General features: G+C 35.3%; 1 pseudogene; it reads right to left on the minus strand.

Annotated features, from left to right (window-relative positions):
* Positions 1-11,611: 11,611 nt before the first annotated feature.
* Positions 11,612-12,659, minus strand: LOC148580009 (uncharacterized; annotated as a pseudogene).
* Between the last annotated feature and the right edge of the window lie 4,980 nt (positions 12,660-17,639).

A 17,639-nucleotide genomic window follows, 5' to 3' on the forward strand; every position in this document is an offset into this window, starting at 1 on the left:
GCAGACGTTGGAGGCAATGTTTGAGGCAACGTTGGACCTCCAACGTTCGTTTGGTGACGCATACGTGTGACCAACGCGTACGCTTGGATGGTCAATTTTGCCATTCCACCCTAAACGTTGGTTCACCAACGTTCCCTCCAACGTTTCCCCCATGTTTTCTTCTTCAAGAACGTTGCCTTCAATGTTGATGGGCCAACGTTGGCTCCAACTTGGCCTCTCTTTCTCTTCTTCCTTGCTCTTTTTCGGCTTCTTTCTTCCTATCATCAACCAAACAAATTCATCAAAGCCTTGGCATAATCACAAGATTTTGCATCTTTCATAATAGCAATCAATTCTTGCATAAATCTCATGAAAATGCAAAAAATTAACAATGTTTGATTTAATTAAGACAAGCATGAATTTCTCATCCAAATACTTACTTATTGCCTAAGAAATTCATGAAACTACTCTAAAACAAACTAAAAATGGCTTGTGAAACTAGTCAAGATGCCCTGGCATCACTTGCCTTATTAAGAAAATTTTTATATTTTGGATGTAATTATTAAGAAAGGAATTATGCCTTAAAAATCAATTTAAATATGAAAATTTTTATGTTTTGGAATTTGCTTTAAGTAAACAGATTTGGAGGGGTTTTAATGGATTTAAAAGAAACCTGGTTTTTAATTAATCTATTTTACTTTACGACATTTTGGGAAAAGTTTGAAGTATTAACTAGAACTTTGACTTAGTAAAACTAATACAATTCCTGAGCCTTTGGAAATAGATTTAAGAATGAAATTGAAATTGGTTTTCGGTTTAAATGATTTGGTTTTGGTCTAAGTAAGTTGGTTTTAAAATTGGTTCGGAATATTTGGAGACATGACTTGGTTTTGGTTTAAATTCAATTTTATTTATTTAAATCAAGAAGTTAAGGTTTCAGAGGCTTTCAATGAATTTAAGAAATGAGTTAGGTTATTCTTCCCTGAAGTCTTGAGACTCTGCTGAGGAATTTTATGACCAAAATCCTGATTTAGAAATGAATGATTTTGAGTCTTTCGAAAGATGATTTTGAATTTGGCATGGTTTTGAGATTGTTTGGAAGTGTTGGAAATACGTGGAAACTGGTTCCGTTTTGAAAAGTGATTCTTGGCAAGATGTGAATTGAATACATTTGTTATTTAAAAGTAAATGGGCCAATAATGATTTTGAAGTAAGATATTGAGCCTGATTGATGTGTTGAAAATGTTTCTGAAAAACCACTGGACTACTGTTTTATATTGAGATTATGAGACGCTATGCGCCCGGCAGGGGCTGTGGTTGGATCCCACCTGTCGAGGTAGCGACGGCGGCGAAAGGGCGGTGGTTCGTCTCGCTTGCACTTAGATGTGAGGTCGGTGGCAATAGATTCCGCTCGCATCCCTTCGAATCATCAGAGCATACAGGCACAAAACCCTGGATAGTGATCCGAGCACTATATCTCGGGGGTTCCCACACCATGATTCCAAAGGACAACATCTCCATGGAGATGTGTCGGGTTGGCAGTTGAATCGACAATGTGATATCACAGCCAGTAGGGCAGACATTCATCATTTTCATTTATGTGACATTGTTTGGGTGGGCATATTGTAATTGGTTTGCCTATGTGAATACTTATGTTAATTGCTAACTACTATATTTGTTGTAATTACTATTGATTGTGTTTGAACTACATTATTTGTGATTGTGTTTGATTGGTTGGTTTGTGATGAATTGGTTGATGATTGAGTTGTTTGGGCCGGGGGCCGGGGGCCGTGTTGGATTGGATGGGCTTGAGGCCGTGATTGGTATATTGAGTTCTAGTTTTGTATAAAGTATCTGACTGGTTCAGCATAGACTTAATGAACCTATGCTTGGAACGGGATGGTCAATTATACCGCGTAGGTAACTGCTTTCATGGTTGTGGTATAGAAAAGTATGAAAAATCAAACTCTTACAGCATAGACTTAATTGAACCTATGTTTGGGACATGTTGGTCACTCATACTGTCTAGGAAAAACTTTTCAAATTTTACAAGAAAGGAAAAATGTTTTGTTTTAAATTATTTGATAAATTTACCAAGTCTTCAAAAAGGAATTTTCTAGATTTCGAATGTGTACCCAAGGTTTTTGGAAAGACTCATGAGATGAGCAATGATCACTATACTCTAAGAATAATTTTTATTTTACGTATCTTGTTATAGCAATTTTTGTAATCCTATAGTGAGAACAAGCGAGGACGACGTTCTCACTCCCCTACAGGTTATTCCCTTTCACGATATGGATGACGGAGCTTCAGAAGAGTTATGTTTATTTTCTGTTTATTCGGTATTTTTGTATTATCTTAGCTATTATTTTCCCTCGCCTTTGTCTTTATTAAGTTTGTAAGAGGGATCGAAAATTGTGATATGTATGTTTGTAAGCTAGTGTTATGTATACAAATATATATCCTAAGGTATTGTATCTGGTTTGTATGTTTATGTATGTTTATGTTTCGACGAAAAAGTTCTTTTGAAAGGTCACTCGGTTTTGAGTTTTAAACAGGCTCTTATTTTAGTATTAAATATGTTTAGAGTTGTCGTAATGCCCAAGCTATCAGAGTGGCGCAGCCGGAAGCGTGACATTCGGATAGCGAGGGTGTTACCTTTGTGGTATCAGAGCGGTCTTTCTTGTAGAGCCTGAGGAACGGACCGACTATGCTTCAATTGCATACTCTGAGTGTTTGTCATGTACTAGGTCTTGTCGAATGACGAGAATTAGAGCTTTATGCACATGACGATCTATTGATTAATGCCATTAGTCTTGCATTGCATAATTCCTGATATTAAGTTTGGCCGGCTTAATACTAGCGAATTATGTATATGAGAGCACTAATGGGTTATCATAGATGATATACAAGTTTTGAGTAAAGCGAATTGCGGGTTTTGGGAACGTTGGAAACTATTTCTCGAGGCTATTCAGTTATGTGTCTTAAATTCTGTTCGAGTCGACTTGTTCTTTCATAGCCTGACTTGAAGTTCTTGTTTGCTACTCTCTTGAACAGTAATTTGGTGTTTCAACTCTATTCCTCTATTCATATGCATTCTTGTTGATTCTAATTGCATATGCTTGTTTGACATCCTTGTCGTATCTATCTTTCTCTGTTTAAATTCTTCTCCTTGATTCATGTGTGCTTTGATATACCTTTTGAACTGTCTTGATGCGCTGTACCTTTTAACTCCGGATTCCGAGTCCATTCTTAGAGAAATTGGTGACTCAGTTTTTCTCTTATTTGACAGTGATTATAGCCAATTTTGAGATTTTTATGAAAATTGCTGTTGACTACATGTATACTTATCTATATGTGAAACTTTGAAGAGTTATTATACAGTTTAACAACTATTTATTTCTAATACCTCGCTCATACTTTTACTGGTTTGTGGAATTGCATTTACTTTAAATACAATTGGCTTTCTAGTAATTTTACTATAATTCCAATGCACATCTTCATTTGATTATGTATTTAGGCATTTTTTCAAAAAATTCTGGGGAGAAAGGAATTTTCACTTTTATTCCGGTTGACTTTCATTGATACTACGTTGTTTATGCCGTTGTGATTCTTTTAAAAATGTTGGACTCGTAGCTTTCTTCTTATGAACGGACTCATTCTCTATTAAGCCTTCCATATCCATGAATGTCATACTTGACTTTGTTTTTTGACTAATCCTTTACATCTTGTGAAACATTACCATTGATCTTAGTTTCCTTTTTTTTGTGAATCTCATTCCCATGTGAGTCAGTTTGATTCGTTTAAAATTAGTGCATCGTTTATCCTCTTATTGTCTCTACCAGAGTTCTTAGTCAAAGATTTATCCTTGAAAAATTACTAATAATTGAGTTGTCTTTTCCTATGACTTTTGCATTCTTTTGGATCAATTGAAAGCTTGTTTGATGTCTCATACCTAGTGGATCTTGTTTGAACTACTTTGCTTTAAGATCCTTTCTTGTATGGCTTGATTCCTTTTTAAGTACATCCTAATCTCCTTGAATATCCTTCTGAAATGGTGATTTCAACTATACTTTTGATGTCTTGTTTCAAACTTTGTTTAAAGAAGTTTTGAATTCTCTTTGAAGAAATTCTAAGCAGAATTTATTTTCTATTGCTTGATTGAGATTGAGACCATTGTTCAATTTTGACAAAGTTAATTTAAAGTTGGCATCCGCTATTTTAAATGAAGTTTTGAAAAGCTTCCTTGTTTAGTGGAAACTTGTTCATTTGTAATGCACCACTTATTTTTTTTACCAATTTATAAGCAAATTTTTACCTCGGATTTTCTTTTCTAAATAGAGTTTAACTTTCTCTTTCGTCCTTGCTATAATTTTTATACACGCTTGTTTGAATATGGATTTTGGAAATTTTTGAACAAGCATTTGATTTCTCTTCCGATTTTTATGATTGCTTTTGGTTAGGTTGTGCACCTAACTATCTTTCTAAAATATTTGAGAAAATAATTTATCTTTGGGCCAAACTTGTGTGCATTTTATTTTTAAAACTCTATGTAATCTATTTCAATATGAAATTGTATTGAAGCAAAGCCACGTTTATGCTTCTGTTACTCTCTTGAAGAATGTTTGTTGTTTAACTTTTGCTTTAGACTGCGAAGTGATTTTTCGCAACTTTTCGATTCTTTTATGAACAATGTAATCGGAAGTATTTTAATCGTGCTCTTGAATTCTATGAGCTTTGTCTTGGGTTTGAGATATTCTTTTCTGTAAACATCATACCTCTTCGACTCAGCTTGAATTGTTCAAACTAATGTGCCAATTTTCTTCTTATTGATACTATTGGATTTCTTTGATCTAAGGCTTATCTTTGAAGTTGTCAATTGATTTATTTCTAGTAAACTTCATAGCTTGAGCATCCTTGTTTACCTGGAATTGGCTGCATTCCCTCAAATCTATGAGCATTATCCTTGACATTGTTTCTCCTTGCTAGAATCTTGTATCCTTCTGAGTAGACTCGAGAATTGTGTTGATGTCACGTGTGATCTGTAGAAGTAGTAATGTGACACGTTAGTTCTTTAAGACGTGATATGTGTATATGGAAGGTGAAGCGGTATGTGTACCACGTTATGAGTTGTGGGTGTTTTGTTCCTTACAAACGAGCTTGTGGGTGTTCTTATGATCGGCTATGGGGTTGTAAAGTGTTTGATGGAGTTGGAAAGTTGAAACTTTGAGGATGATACGAGATTAGTGTGCGAATGTTAAGCACTTCATTTTAACCCCATCGTGTTTTATAGCCTTCGATGCCTTGCCTTACTATCACATGTTTGAACCGTGTCATCTTTTACATTAAGCCTATCTTGTAACGCTTTCCTTGCAATCACACTCCTACCTTTGTATTTTTATGCGTACGACAACCCAAGTATTTGAAAATCGTATATATCTTTATATGTTAAGGTATTTTTGCTTTTTCCTTAAATGTGTTCAAGAGTGAACTGTTATGAAGTTTCTTTCGTTTTGTATCAATTTTCAAGGACGAAAATTTTTATAAGGTGGGTAGAATGTAAGACCCATAACTTCTGAAAAAGGACTATTATGAGCTAATTTCAAAAATTCAGTATTTTTGTAGCTTTAATTTCAGAAATTTCTTTATTAAAGAAAATTGAAGCAAGTTTTGATTAATTGAATTTGAAATAAATTAGGATTTATTATCCAATTTTACAATTATTGGATTATTTTCTATATTTGAATTATAAAGTTGGTAGTTGTAAAATAATAAAAATTTTATATGATTTGGATTAAATAAGTAATATTTTAAATATTATTACTGCTATTTTAGAAAATGAGAAAAATAAGTATATTATTTCTAATTATTTGATTTAGACATTTTGTTGAAAATAATTTGTGAAATTGATGAGCAAATAGTATTTTTATACATTATTATTATTGGGTTAAAATTCATTTCTAATTATTATATTATCCCCATTTTATTTGAAATTACTAAAATGCCCCTAATCCTAATTTTTGAAAATTAAACCCTAACCCAATGACCCGGTTCCCTTTCAGCCACACCCCAACCCTTTCTTGCTCTCAGCAGCAACGCACTCCAGGTTCCTCTTTTATGAAAGAAAGAAAAGAAGAAGGAGAGGGGTAAACTGGGAAAGGGCCGCCGAATGGAGAAGAGTGAGGTGAGGAAGGACGGCGCCGGCGGGCGTCATTGCCTCCGCGCCGCCGTGTTGCTCAGGGGAGAGTGAATGAGCGAGGAACAAATCAGAGAAGAGAAGAGGGGGTAGGAGAGGAAAGAGATTTCGCCGGTGTGCAGGGCTTCACCGCAGCCACCGCATCGCACCGCCTTGGAGCCCGCCGTCAGGTCCGAGTCGAAGAAAGGGAGAAGCCATACTGTCAGCGTCGCGCAGAGAGGGACTCGACGCCAGCTCCGTCGTCCTCACTGCTTCGCCACCGTCGAGCCCGCACTGGTGGAGGAAGCACAGTGCCGCCGTGGGTTCATTACCGTCGAACTCGAAGGAGGAGGGAGAACGATGCTGGGACTGACAGCGGCAGAGGTGGTGTGGCGCAAGGAAGGAGGCGGCTGTTCGAGTTGCCGTTCGCGTCACCGTGGTTGAGCTGAAGCACCGCCGCCGCCGGGTCTCTCATTGCTGCGTCGCCGTCCAAGGATCTGCGACTCAAGGGTTCACAGAGGAAGAAAAATGCTGCTGTCTGCCACTACCGTTGCTGGAGGCTGCGCTGCTGTGCCTCTGGTTGCCGGGAAATGGTGTGGTTGCTGCAGGAGGTTGCCGCCGGAGCTGCTGCTCTATTCTGCCATTCCTTTTCATCACAGTAAGCCTCTTGCGCTCTGAAACTCAAATAGTAATCATTCTAATTACCTGCGGTTAAGGATTCGGATGAATATATGTTGTAAGTTTAATTTTATGGGGTTTCATGTCAAAAATTGAGGTTTGTTGCTGAGCCACTGGAGCTTCTGGCCACTGACGGAGCCGCTGCCGGGTTGATATGGAGCTGCGGCTGTTCGTTTTGTTAATTCAGTGAGTATTTCGATTTTCGAAAGCCCTACGTTAATGTTCTGTTCGGTGTAATAAAGTATTTGCGATGTTAATGGTTTTAGGAGTTAAAATCCAATTTGCTTGTGCCGCTTGTAGATGTTTCTGCTTTTGAGAGAACAAGCAGAGCCGAGGGTTTGATTGCCGGTGATTTCGGGTTGAGAGAGAAGCGAGCCGAGGTTTTGATTGCCGGTGATTTCGGGTTGAGAGAGAAGGTTCCTATGACGCATTTGGGTTATGGTTTCGACGAGTCGAGGTAGGGGCTTTTTATACAAACTAATTTATTTTAAATTGGAGTTGTTATAAATAGATATGATGTGCTAAATGCATTTTTGGTGATTATGTAAATCTTATGAATTGTCTGATTTGTATTGGATGAATATGATTGCTGGTTTGATTGAAATAATGTATGATTTTGTTCAAAATAGAGGTTTTTGGTTGTTTTGAATTGAAAAGATTTTAGTAATAAAAGTCTGAATTTCTCTTAGTGGAAATTGATTTGGTCTTGAATCCCTTGTAAAAAGAGTTGAGGATTGGTTTGGTTGGGACCCGAAAAGGGTGGTAAAGTCCAAGTTTTAGGGGAGATGTTGTCGAAATTTCTATAAAATCTGAGATTTTGATTGGAACGTTATTTTAAAAATAATGAATTATGTTTTGAATTAAATGTTTGATAAATAAATTATGTTTGAACTTGCCTTATTAATAAAATTTTAATATTTTGGATGTAATTATTAAGAAAGGAATTATGCCTTAAAAATCAATTTAAATATGAAAATTTTTATGTTTTGGAATTTGATTTAAGTAAACCGATTTTGAGGGGTTTTAATGGATTTAAAAGAAACCTGGTTTTCAATTAATCTATCACTTTACGACATTTTGGGAAAAGTTTGAAGTATTAACTAGAACTTTGACTTAGTAAAACTGATACAATTCCCGAGCCTTTGGAAACAGATTTAAGAATGAAATTGAAATTGGTTTTCGGTTTAAATGACTTGGTTTTGGTCTAAGTAAGTTGGTTTTGAAATTGGTTCAGAATATTTGGACACATGACTTAGTTTTGGTTTAAATATAATTTTATTTATTTAAATCAAGAAGTTAAGGTTTCGGAGGTTTTCGCCAATGAGTAATAGCTCAAATGGCATAGTCTCCCCATACTCAATTAAGAGGTTGCGGGTTCGAGTCTCATATCTTTGGTAAAAAAAAAAGGTTTCGGAGGTTTTCAATGAATTTAAGAAATGAGTTAGGTTTTTCTCCTCTGAAGTCTTGAGACTCTACTGAGGAATTTTATGACCAAAATCCTGATTTAGAAATGAATGATTTTGAGTCTTTCGAAAGATAATTTTGAATTTGGCATGGTTTTGAGATTGTTTGGAAGTGTTGGAAAGATGTGGAAACTGGCTCCGTTTTGAAAAGTGATTCTTGGCAAGATGTGAATTGAATACAGTTGTTATTTAAAAGTAAATGGGCCAAGAATGATTTTGAAGTAAGATATTGAGCCTGATTGATGTGTTGAAAATGTTTCTGAAAAACCACTGGACTACTGTTTTATATTGAGATTATGAGACGCTATACGCCCGGCAGGGGCTGGTTGGATCCCGCCTGTCGAGGTATTGGCGGCGGCGTGAGGGCGGTGGTTCATCCCGTTTGTGCTTAGATGTGAGGTCGGTGGCAATAGATCCCTCTCGTATCCCTTCGGATCATCAGAGCGTACAGGCGCAAAACCCTGGATAGTGATCCGAGCACTATATCTCGGGGGTTCCTACACCATGATTCTGAAGGGCAACATCTCCATGGAGATGTGTCAGGTTGGCAGTTGAATCGACAATGTGATATCACAGCCAGTAGGGCAGACATTCATCATTTGTATTTATGTGACATTGTTTGGGTGTGCATATTGTAATTGGTTTGCCTATGTGAATACTAATGTTAATTGCTAACTGCTATATTTGTTGTAATTGCTATTGATTGTGTTTGAAATACATTATTTGTGATTGTGTTTGATTGGTTGGTTTGTGATGAATTGGTTGATGATTGAGTTGTTTGGGCCGGGGGCCGTGTTGGATTGGATGGGCTTGAGGCCGTGATTGGTATATTGAGTTCTAGTTTTGTATAAAGTAACTGCTTTCATGGTTGTGGTCTAGAAAAGTATGAAAAATCAAACTCTTACAGCATAGACTTAATTGAACCTATGTTTGGGACATGGTCATTCATACTGTCTAAGAAAAACTTTTTAGATTTTACAAGAAAACAAAAAGGTTTTGTTTTAAATTATTTGAGAAATTTACCAAGTCTTCAAAAAGGAATTTTTTGGATTTCGAATGTGTACCCAAGGTTTTTGGAAAGACTTATGAGACGAGCAATGATCAAAGTACTCTAAGAATAATTTTTATTTTACGTATCTTGTTATAGCAATTTTTGTAATCCTATAGTGAAATCAACTGAGGACGACGTTCTCACTCCCCTACAGGTTATTCCCTTTCAGGATATGGATGACGGAGCTTCAGAAAGGTTATGTTTATTCGGTATTTTTGTATTATCTTAGCTATTATTTTCCCTCGCATTTGTCTTTATTAAGTTTGTAAGAGGAATAAAAAATTGTGATATGTATGTTTGTAAGCTAGTGTTATGTATATAGATATATATCCTAAGGTATTGTATCTGGTTTGTATGTTTATGTTTCGACGAAAAAGTGCTTTTGAAAGGTCATGCGGTTTTGAGTTTCAAACAGTCTCCTATTTTAGTATTAAATATGTTTAGAGTTGTCGTAATGCCCAAGCTATCAGAGTGGCGCAGCTGGAAGCGTGACATTCGGATAGCGAGGGTGTTACACTAAGCTGCACCAGTAAACTGTGAACCCGGTTAAATCGATTCCCTGTTTTTAGTTAAAAACAGACCAGGTAATATTATAATATCATTCAAGTAGCTTCTAACACTAATATAATGATAATATTATACTATTATCTCATGTCTCTCATGAATCGAGTTCGGTTCGTCAAATTGAGACTATTACGAAAACCAGAATCAAAAGCTCCTAACTGATATGGTTCGAAAACTAGGTTCTCCGCGACTATGTCATCAAACGTATCTCAAAAGAGGTTCTTGCTTATTGATGACATAATGATGATATAGATTGAGGTGCTTGATGATATGTCAGAGATGTTCCCTTCATTGATCTTCCAGAAAACTCTGTATCTTCAAAAAAGATCTTGTGTACTCGAAAACTGGGTTGTTACACTCAGAACTTTTGGAAAATATTATTATGAGTCAATTTTAGTTTATTTATTCATTAAAGATTTTAATTTCAGAAATTATTTTATTAAAGCTAATTAAATCAAATTGATAATTAAATTAGAATTTTATCTAATTTTATCATTATTGGATATTTTTTATATTTAAATTATAAAATTTAGTAATTATAAAATAATAAAAATTTATATAAATTGATTTAAATAATTGAGATTTTAGAATTTAATATTTTAATTTTTTGAATAAAGAAAATTAATTATATTATCTTTTATTATTAAATTAAAATATTTATTTAAAACTAATTTATAAATTGATAATTAAATATTTTTATAAATATTAGTTCTAAATTAGAATAGGTTTTCAATTACTCTATTACCTTTAATTTTATTAAAATTACTAGACAACCCAAAACCCTAATTTACCAACACAACTCAAACCCTAACCCAAACCCATTAGCCGCCACCCCCATCCCCCCATCAGCAGACACCTTCTTTCTCAACCTTCGCAACACACACACACACACACTTTGTTTGGATGCAAGATAGAAAATGAAAGGAGAGAAAATGGGAGGAAAGAAAATGAGAGGAAAGAAAATGAAAAGAAAAGTTGATTTTTTTTATGTTGTTTGGATGAAGAGAAAATGAATGGAAAGAAAAGTAAGAAGAGAGAAAATCATAACCAATTGAAATTACATTAATACCCTTACCTATTTTATATATAAATTATAATATACTAATGTATTTAAATTATTTTTCTAATAAAAAAAGTGATTCCAATTGTATTTCAGAATTTTAACGTATTATCTTTGTTAACAATAAAGATTTTTTTGATATTATCCTTTTCTATTGTCTTTTAAATGTCATAAAAAAATATATCATTATCTTTTAAATATTTACAAATAAATAATTTCATAAAAACATAATAAAAATTACTCATAAGTTATATCATTAATCTCCTTAATCATATTTAAGAAACAATTTCACTAAATTGTATTTACAAAATAAAATATTATCATAAGTGGGTAGCATTCGTACGAAAAAATCATATACAATTTTTATAAACATATAACAAAATGGCAAAAGCGTAACAATGATCAGGACTTCAGGAGAGTACTATTTTATCACCATACAGTACTTTCAAAAGGGATAATTCTTCATGGTCAGAGTCATCAGCACACGCTTACTTCCAAAAAATTAATTCTACATGGCTTGAGCCATTCGTACACATCTATTTCAAAAAAAGAAAGTTTTCATTAGTTAAAGATATCAAAACACGATCGATTTCTACTTGTACTAAGCAGTGTACTCGTTGTTCCCAAAATAATTTCAAGTATTATGATTCCTGCACAAGCATATACAACAAAGATAAATTAACACAAAGCTCAGAGTTGATCATGATAAACTAATTTATCGATATCTTTCTATTCAAACAACCAATCAATCTCAAAGTATCAGCAAAAAGTGATTTCCAACCATGTGTTAACATAAATAAAACAAAAAATGATATCTTGTTCAAATACATGAAAATATACTCATACTTTACGACAATGAGAAACACATAATCAATTGTTAAAAGCAATAACCTCAAATTAACCAGAAATTAAGCGCGTATAAAAATTATACTTACAATAGTGAATGTTTTCTGGAAGTACCATATCTCCTAAGTGAACACCAACAGCAGTCATGAAATGAAAAAGAACATCCAGTCGCATTTTAGGTGGGATCCCAAAAATTTGGCACTTTTTCTACTCATTTTCATATAAAAACTGATAACATTGCATCCAATATGAACCTACTAGACCCAATTCAGTCAACATATCCCATACATCTGATTCACTGTAAAGGCGAGACCTACTTTGTTGCATAATAGCTAATCCTTTTTCAGTAATCGCAACTTATCTTTCAATTAATGAGACTTGTTTTTCGGCGATCGAAACTTACCTCTCAGCCACAGAAGCTTGTCTCTCAATTGATTCAACCTGCCTCTGAGCCACATCATGTATCTTGCTAGACAGATAACTACCCTCTTCTACAGCATCGATCATGGTAGTAATTCCCAAAGCAACTTTCTCATATTGTGCCTCCAAAAAATCATTCATATGAGACTTATGTTTTGTACCTCTTGAAGTTGAAGTCCCTCCTAATTGATTTGACTGACTATGAGGAGCACTTGGTAAATCTAAATTAGCAGAAAATGTTGGGATATCATGTCCCATATTAACATCTATGTCAGAAAATCCAATATTTTCAAATGAATCATTCAAGTCAATAGGATCTCTATCAAGTTGTTGAATCCTTTCTTGTGAAGTAGCAGCCCCTTTACCAGTTGCTCTATCAGCTCCGAACAACTCCTTCAAAGTATCATAATGCTTAATTTGCATTTTTTTCCATTTTTTTGCATGTGGTTTTTCCTGCATAAAGAAATGTTAAAATTATTTTGTGACTCACTTCATCATTGGTATAAGTAATAAAAAAGTATAAGATACCTTAATAAATTCTTGCCGCACTTCTTCTTCAGCTTCAAATTTTCTAGTTACAGGATTCCATGCAAATCCACTTAAGTGATGAAATAAGTCATATGCCTCAGCAAAAATGATCTTTCAGTGTCTTCATTCTATTCTTGATGTGGTTCTTCGTTATGTGCGGGCCTATTGCTATACACAAAGTCTTCACAACATTGGCATATGCTTCAGTTATCCACGAGCCATTGTGTCTATTACCTTTCAATGCTTCTTCTGCTAACGCATTCAACAGAGCTTCATCCATATCATCAGACCATTTTAAGTTGTCTTTAGAAGGTTGAGTTGCTTCTGTTGTTTTATTTCCTTTATTTGGCATTATTTAACCTGTAACATTTTCTTAAAATATCCAATTAAACAATTTTGATGATAAACTACACATATATATACATATTTAAATATATCAAAGGTATAATCACTCATAATGTTTGATACACATTCCACATTTCAGCTGCAATGTTATCTCGTAACAATGCTGCATGCCTATATTCCTGATCACGTTGTTGATTTGATTGTGATCTATCTATATTGCGTTCTTGTAGCAATTCTCGGTCAACATCATCAATTATAGATTGATCAACATCAACACCCATAAAAAAGTTATGCAGTATACAACATGTCAAAAAAATGTCTCTCATAGTTCCAAATGAATAATGAGGTTCAGTGTCGCCAGCTATAATTGGGAATCTTTTCTTTAGAACTCCAAAACTTCTTTCAATGACATTTCTTAATGAAGAATGCCGGTGGTTGAATAGTTCTTTAGGATTTTGTAGCTTACGTACAGAATACTCTTTCAGGTGATACCGAACACCTCTGTATGGTGTAAGTATCCCAGGCTTCAGCATGAATCCAGCATCGCCTAGATAAAATTTTCCTACAACAGTTGCATACAAAAATTAAAGTATAACACACTACGACTATAAATTTAAGTGGATGATTTTATAAATTACATTATCACAAGCCTTTGGGAATTCGAAGTGGATATTCCCTACTTAAAGTATCTTTCAAAATTCTTGAGTCAGAGGCAGTTCCTTCCCAACCGGATAACACATAAGTGAATTTCATATCAAACCCACAGGCTGCTAAAACATTTTGTGTTGGGTGATTGATAAACTCCAATTTTGTGGTTTATCTTGTGTTAAATTCAGGGGATTTTATCAACTTATCTCACATTTATTCAATGAAATAGCATGGTTTTGTGAATTTCTCCTAATTTATGCTTAAGAGTGAAAACATGCTTTTTAGGCCTTAAAATTGCTAAATTTAATTCACTTTAATTCCATTCGATGCCTTGATATGTTTGTTAAGTGATTTCAGGATTAGAAGGCAAATATTAGGTTGAAGGAATGAAGAAAAAGCATGTAAAAATGGAGAATTCATGAAGAAATGGGATTTTGGTACTCTGCCAGTGAGGCGTGTACGTGGCCCACGTGTGCCCGTGGAAAGGAATCGTCAAGGCGACACGTACCCATGACCGACGCGTACGTGTGATAAGGAAAGTTGCCAGTGACGCGCACGCGTGACCCATGCGTATGCGTGACAAGTAGCACGTGACCTCACTAAATGCAACATGCTGGGGGCGATTTCTGAGCTCAAGGAGGCCCAAATCCAACTCATTTCTATTGCTTTTGAACCTAGAAATTGGAAGAGAATGGGAGGAGTAGTCATAGTTTAGTTTCATCATATTTTAGGTTAGAATTCTAGAGAGAGAAGCTCTCCCTTCTCTCTAGAATTTAGGATAGTTTAGGTTAAATTTTCTTAGATCCAACTTTTAATTCTTTTTTTGATTTAGTGTTCCCTTTTAATTTCTTGTTATTACATCATTGCTCTTCTAGTTTTACTTGTCATTTCCTTTATTTTGTTGCTTTTATGTTCATGAACACTTGTAGATTTTAATTCCCTTTTAATGAAAATTTATGTTTCCATGTCTTTTTATGTTTATCTTAGTTGCTATTGTTGATTTCTTGCTTATGTTAGTTATAGTTTTTATTAATTCTTGCAATTTATGATGTTTACCTTTATTGCACTCTAGGTGTTTGATAAAATATTTTCACTAGTTATAGAGTATTTTTATATACTCTTGGCCTAGGCTAAGGGAATTGAGTGACCTTGAGTCATATTGAATTGGTGGTTTGAGAACCCTTAGTGGTCAATTTGATACCCATTAACACTAGCCTACTACTAAGTCAATTAGTAGCTAGGTTGGGACTTATGGATTGATGTTGATCAAGCCTATTTGACTTACTTCAAGCATAGAAGTAGACTTGATGGGTTGGTCCCTCATAATTGTCAATACATGGTTTGTAGACAAGGATGTGATCTCAAGTTCCATGCCTTAGCCAAGAGTTCTTTTCCATTCCTTTATTAGTTAATTTTCATTTACTTTCTTGTTATTTACTTTTCTTGTCAATTACCAAATCAAACCCCCATTGCCCCTTCATAGCCAATAACTCATTACTTCATTGCAATTCCTTGTGAGACGACCCGAGGTTTAAATATTTTGGTTTATTTTTATTGGGGTTTGTACTTGTGACAAACATATTAAAAGTTTGATTGAGGATTATTATAGACCAACGATAAATCTCACATCAAGTTTTTGGCACCGTTGCCGGGGAATTGTAACGGTGTTATATTATTGGCTATTGTGAATATGTTCATATTGTGAATGTCTTTCTTTTTTTATTTCTTGGTTTTGCTAGTAGTTAGGTGTTTGCTTTTCTTTCCTTTTTGATATTCTTTGTTTTGATTTCCTCTTTTCCCTATGAATTCTCACCCTTTTAGCTATGAGTGTGCTTACAACTATGTTGTAGGAGAAGGAAATTACAATGACAACATGCATCAAGGATGGAACAATCAAAAATGGGAGGAGCCTCAAGGATTTGATCAACCTTCTTGGCAACAACCTTCCCAAATGTGCTATGAGCAAGAGACATTCCAAGATGCATACCAATCAAATGGCTATGGTGGACCCCCTTGTGATTATCAACATCCACCACCATATGCCTATGAACCCCCTCCACAATATAGCCATCAACCATTATACTCACAAGCACCATATCACCAAACACCTCCATATGATCCCAATCTATATCCACCATACCAACAACCATATGAGCCATACACCACACATAGAACCACAACAATTCCACCACCAATACCCTCAAGAATCACCACCTCCATGCCACTATCAAGATGAACCACCTCACATGTATGAAAATTTCCAACCACAAGATGAATTCCCCTTTTCACCACAACCCTCTATGGAAGAATATCCATATCCATCCATCCAAGAGTAATATGATCCTACCTATGTTAGCCAAGTGAAACAAGAGTCAATGGATCATCTCGAGGAAGCAATAGATCGGTTTCAAGCAATCATCCGTCAAAAGGAGCAAGAGGAAGCCCAAAAGAGGCATGAAGATATCATGGCTAACCTTGCCATGATTAAAGCCACCTTACACTCATGGGACTCATGCAACAAGCAAAGCAATTCCACGGATGAATGTGAAAAATCAACCGAAGAGAGGAGCATGAAGGAGATTTTAGAATCTCAACATGAGAACAAGGAAATGGAGTGTGTTGTGTAACAAGTGGAAATGATGGAAATTGTTGATGAAGAAGAAGTGGTTGAAGACCTAGGTGAAGTTGAACAGGAGGTGGATTTCAAGCTTGAGAACACTTCCACATCAAGTAATGTTGTTGAACCTTCTTCCAATGAGCTTGAATTTGATGTTGAGGAAGATAATGCGCAACCTCCAACACATGACTTGAACAATGAGGAATGTATAGAAGAAGTTGGTGAGCAAGGAATTGAAATTGAAGAAGCTTACCAAGAGGTGGAGGTAGTCAAAGAAGAGCACAAGGGATTCAAATTTTCAAGATCATTGGGACCATCCCTTCCTAAGTCACTGATGAGCAGATATTTTATACGCTTTTTGGCATAGTTTTCATATAGGTTTTAATATATTTTGTTTAGATTTTATTAAGTTTTTATAGGTTTTAGCGTTAAATTCACATTTTTAGATTCTACTTTGAGTTTGTGTGTTTTTGTACCATTTCAGGTATTTTCTGGCTGAATTTGAGGAGCTGGAGCAGAAGTCTGATTCAGAAACAGAGAAAGCACTACAGATGCTGTCTAGATTTGACCTCCTTGCACTCGGAAGAGATTTTCTAGAGCTACAGAAGTTCAAATGGAGAATTCTCAATGTCTATAGAAAATGGACTTCCAGAGCTTTCCAGCAATATATAATGGTCTATACTTTGCTTCGGATTAAGAGGCCCAAAACTGGCGTCCAACGCCAGCTTCCTGCCCCCTTTTTGGAGTCCAGCGCCCAAGGAGCAGAGCCTAGTGTCCAAACGCCCAGAGAGGACCCCTAGCCAGTGTTTCACACCCAAAAGACCTCATAGTACATGGATCTCATCAAAGCTCAGTCTAAACACTCACCAAGTGGGCCCCAGAAGTGGATTTTAGCACTAAAAAGACTGTTTTACTCTTACTAGTCATTAGTTTAGTATTTAAAAGTTATTTTACATAATCATTGAGACTTTTTTACACACCATTCGAATTTTACCATTGTATTTTACATCAGTATGAGTTTCTAAACCTCCTAGGTTGAGGGGAGGAGCCTTGTTGAGTCCTATGAATTAATAAAAGTATTACTGTTTCTTCTTCGATCCGTGTTTGATTAATTCTAAGATGTATATTCGCACTTCAACGTGGTGGATAGGATGATTAGTGACAATCAGCTCTATTCATCACATTAAGACAAACGTGCCTGACAAACACCCGCGTCTACTTGGGTTTGTGTGAATACTTCAGTGGAAAGCACGCACCACCAGCTT

Source organism: Arachis ipaensis, chromosome B10, assembly GCF_059453495.1.
Source record: "Arachis ipaensis isolate K30076 ecotype BB chromosome B10, ASM5945349v1, whole genome shotgun sequence".
NCBI lineage: Eukaryota > Viridiplantae > Streptophyta > Magnoliopsida > Fabales > Fabaceae > Arachis > Arachis ipaensis.